Source organism: Tachypleus tridentatus, unplaced genomic scaffold (assembly GCF_004210375.1).
Source record: "Tachypleus tridentatus isolate NWPU-2018 unplaced genomic scaffold, ASM421037v1 Hic_cluster_2, whole genome shotgun sequence".
In the NCBI taxonomy this organism is placed as follows: Eukaryota; Metazoa; Arthropoda; class Merostomata; order Xiphosura; family Limulidae; genus Tachypleus; species Tachypleus tridentatus.
Window position 1 is genome coordinate 66,932,464 of NW_027467782.1, and position 4,613 is coordinate 66,937,076.

General features: G+C 39.3%; 1 non-coding gene across 1 annotated transcript; it reads right to left on the minus strand.

Annotated features, from left to right (window-relative positions):
* Positions 1 to 2,527: 2,527 nt before the first annotated feature.
* Positions 2,528 to 2,646, minus strand: LOC143243569 (5S ribosomal RNA). The gene has a single exon (XR_013024687.1). It is a non-coding gene; the product is annotated as a 5S ribosomal RNA (ribosomal RNA).
* Positions 2,647 to 4,613: the final 1,967 nt, after the last annotated feature.

Consider the following 4,613-nt stretch of genomic DNA (forward strand, 5'->3'; position numbering starts at 1 on the left):
TGAACGATGACAGTTTAATTCTTTTCTTATTTGGTGTTTTAAGTGTTACTCTAAAGAAAATCGTTGTCGCAGCCCAAAATTTCCTAGCTGTGAAATATAAGAGATGCTTTAGGAATTCACTTTTACTGGAGGTCGCTGGAAAGTGGAGCCTGATAACTCTGGTTTGCGTTACACATCCCCGGAACAACACGAGTGTCATTACGGGGGTATGGAAACTGTCGCTCACAGGCGTGTGTGTCATTGACATGGAACACTTAAATTGATCAATTTAGCCTCTGAGAACTTTTCTCAAACGTCTTTTAGTCACATGTTGGTGTTTATGTCTTCTTTATATTTCTTTCGGACCTACTTTCGCAAAATCTGGTATTTTACTCTCGTTACACAGGCTCACATCCCATCACTTACAGATGTGTGTGCAGAATTTAGATTTTAACACGAGCTTGCATCGGGATTAGAATTATTTAATATTCACCTTCTTTTATTCGTCATTTGGCTATACACATTAATTTACCTGTGTTTATTAACGTGTATTTTGGTTTCCATCGGGAGAAGTCGTGTGTACTCGCCTTCGTCTCCCCCTACGACAAAATAGTATTAAACGCTGGTTACCGTCTAGTGGGAGTGCCTCAGAAGTCGCTCTTTTGTCTCTCGCTAAAGAAGTGTATGGATATTAATGAAAGTACGTTGCAAAAACTGGGAATAATTCTCTGACGTTATGAAACAGAATGAATAAAGGAACAGCACCTGTCACACTCGGCTACTACCGTTCGCGAGTCGGAAGCGTGCCACGTATCGAGTTCCTACTTATCTGAAACGTTTCCTTCGCGTTTTTCTTTCACTGCTAAGTTTTCAATTTTGCTTTTACTGTTTTGTAACTTTTTTTTTCTTGTTGTTTCTACTCACCTATTTTGTTTTATACTCCAATAGCAAAGACTCTTGTCGTTATTGGAAAGTTAATTTTCAAATGTACGTACATATAAAATAGATATTTGATTTATAAATAAGGTGTGCAATCGTCGGTGTCTCCGAGTAAAGTCTCTCTCTGCTGGGTTATATTTCTAGACAAAGTAATTTTACAAAACGTAGCGAACGAACGTTATGTAAGGAAACTCGAAATATTTGTCGCATCGCCTTTTCTGTGTAGCAGACAGATCCCTCGACAATTGCTTTTCTTAGGCAAAACGTGCACGAGCAGAGACAATTTTGTGAAATAGGGAAACGTTTTAAATTCCATCTGTATAAGACTGCCTTAGATTGATGTGGGCTGGATCTACTCATTAACGAAGTTTATGTATTGTAGATTTCGCACCCTTTGTGCATTCGAAGATCGACCCGCGAAGATAGTTTATTTCTTTTCTCTTCAATATACGTCTGATTGGAGGGTTTGGTTTAAAGTGAAATGGAACGCGGCTCACGCCACTTGCTTAGAGAGCTGCTACTTTTCTTCAACGATATTTCTAGACAAAGTAATTTTACAAAACGTAGCGAACGAACGTTATGTAAGGAAACTCGAAATATTTGTCGCATCGCCTTTTCTGTGTAGCAGACAGAGACCTCGACAATTGCTTTTTTCTTAGGCAAAACGTGCACGAGCGAGACAATTTTGTGAAATAGGGAAACGTTTTAAATTCCATCTGTATAAGACTGCCTTAGATTGATGTGGGCTGGATCTACTCATTAACGAAGTTTATGTATTGTAGATTTCGCACCCTTTGTGCATTCGAAGATCGACCCGCGAAGATAGTTTATTTCTTTTCTCTTCAATATACGTCTGATTGGAGGGGTTTGGTTTAAAGTGAAATGGAACGCGGCTCACGCCACTTGCTTAGAGAGCTGCTACTTTTCTTCAACGATATTTCTAGACAAAGTAATTTTACAAAACGTAGCGAACGAACGTTATGTAAGGAAACTCGAAATATTTGTCGCATCGCCTTTTCTGTGTAGCAGACAGACCTCGACAATTGCTTTTTCTTAGGCAAAACGTGCACGAGCGAGACAATTTTGTGAAATAGGGAAACGTTTTAAATTCCATCTGTATAAGACTGCCTTAGATTGATGTGGGCTGGATCTACTCATTAACGAAGTTTCTGTTTTGTAGATTTCGCACCCTTTGTGCATTCCGAAGATCGACCCGCTAAGATAGTTTATTTCTTTTCTCTCCAATGTACGTCTGATTGGAGGGGTTTGGTTTGAATTGAAATGGAACGCGGCTAACGCCACCTGCTTAGAGAGCTGCTACTTTTCTTGAACGATCGCAGGAAATGAATGTTTGAATTTCGTTTTCGAAGCGTGTTTTATCAACTGACTTGTTGATGGAAAAGTTGATTAGTTCCTATAACAAAAATGTTTTCCCAACAGTTTACCATAATAAATACCCAGTATTAAGGCACTTCAATTGAGTCAACCACTTTCTTTCTCTCTTTCGGGAAGGATTTTTTATCTCTTAAATCAGAAATTGTGAAAAAAAAGAGACGTATCGATCAGCTCTTTGCGAGACCTACAAATTTCAACGTGAAAAAAAAAAAAAAGTCATCATCACCCGGTATTCCCAGGTGGTCACCCTCCCAAGTACTAACCGGGCCCGCCGTTGCTTAGCTTCGGTGATCGGACGAGAACCGGCGCTTTCAACGTGGTATGAACGATGACAGTTTAATTCTTTTCTTATTTGGTGTTTTAAGTGTTACTCTAAAAGAAAATCGTTGTCGCAGCCCAAAATTTCCTAGCTGTGAAATATAAGAGATGCTTTAGGAATTCACTTTTACTGGAGGTCGCTGGAAAGTGGAGCCTGATAACTCTGGTTTGCGTTACACATCCCCGGAACAACACGAGTGTCATTACGGGGGGTATGGAAACTGTCGCTCACAGGCGTGTGTGTCATTGACATGGAACACTTAAATTGATCAATTTAGCCTCTGAGAACTTTTCTCAAACGTCTTTTAGTCACATGTTGGTGTTTATGTCTTCTTTATATTTCTTTCGGACCTACTTTCGCAAAATCTGGTATTTTACTCTCGTTACACAGGCTCACATCCCATCACTTACAGATGTGTGTGCAGAATTTAGATTTTAACACGAGCTTGCATCGGGATTAGAATTATTTAATATTCACCTTCTTTTATTCGTCATTTGGCTATACACATTAATTTACCTGTGTTTATTAACGTGTATTTTGGTTTCCATCGGGAGAAGTCGTGTGTACTCGCCTTCGTCTCCCCCCTACGACAAAATAGTATTAAACGCTGGTTACCGTCTAGTGGGAGTGCCTCAGAAGTCGCTCTTTTGTCTCTCGCTAAAGAAGTGTATGGATATTAATGAAAGTACGTTGCAAAACTGGGAATAATTCTCTGAAACAGAATGAATAAAGGAACAGCACCTGTCACACTCGGCTACTACCGTTCGCGAGTCGGAAGCGTGCCACGTATCGAGTTCCTACTTATCTGAAACGTTTCCTTCGCGTTTTTCTTTCACTGCTAAGTTTTCAATTTTGCTTTTACTGTTTTGTAACTTTTTTTTCTTGTTGTTTCTACTCACCTATTTTGTTTTATACTCAATAGCAAAGACTCTTGTCGTTATTGGAAAGTTAATTTTCAAATGTACGTACATATAAAATAGATATTTGATTTATAAATAAGGTGTGCAATCGTCGGTGTCTCCGAGTAAAGTCTCTCTCTGCTGGGTTATATTTCTAGACAAAGTAATTTTACAAAACGTAGCGAACGAACGTTATGTAAGGAAACTCGAAATATTTGTCGCATCGCCTTTTCTGTGTAGCAGACAGATCCCTCGACAATTGCTTTTCTTAGGCAAAACGTGCACGAGCAGAGACAATTTTGTGAAATAGGGAAACGTTTTAAATTCCATCTGTATAAGACTGCCTTAGATTGATGTGGGCTGGATCTACTCATTAACGAAGTTTATGTATTGTAGATTTCGCACCCTTTGTGCATTCGAAGATCGACCCGCGAAGATAGTTTATTTCTTTTCTCTTCAATATACGTCTGATTGGAGGGGTTTGGTTTAAAGTGAAATGGAACGCGGCTCACGCCACTTGCTTAGAGAGCTGCTACTTTTCTTCAACGATATTTCTAGACAAAGTAATTTTACAAAACGTAGCGAACGAACGTTATGTAAGGAAACTCGAAATATTTGTCGCATCGCCTTTTCTGTGTAGCAGACAGAGACCTCGACAATTGCTTTTCTTAGGCAAAACGTGCACGAGCGAGACAATTTTGTGAAATAGGGAAACGTTTTAAATTCCATCTGTATAAGACTGCCTTAGATTGATGTGGGCTGGATCTACTCATTAACGAAGTTTATGTATTGTAGATTTCGCACCCTTTGTGCATTCGAAGATCGACCCGCGAAGATAGTTTATTTCTTTTCTCTTCAATATACGTCTGATTGGAGGGGTTTGGTTTAAAGTGAAATGGAACGCGGCTCACGCCACTTGCTTAGAGAGCTGCTACTTTTCTTCAACGATATTTCTAGACAAAGTAATTTTACAAAACGTAGCGAACGAACGTTATGTAAGGAAACTCGAAATATTTGTCGCATCGCCTTTTCTGTGTAGCAGACATAGACCTCGACAATTGCTTTTCTTAGGCAAAACGTGC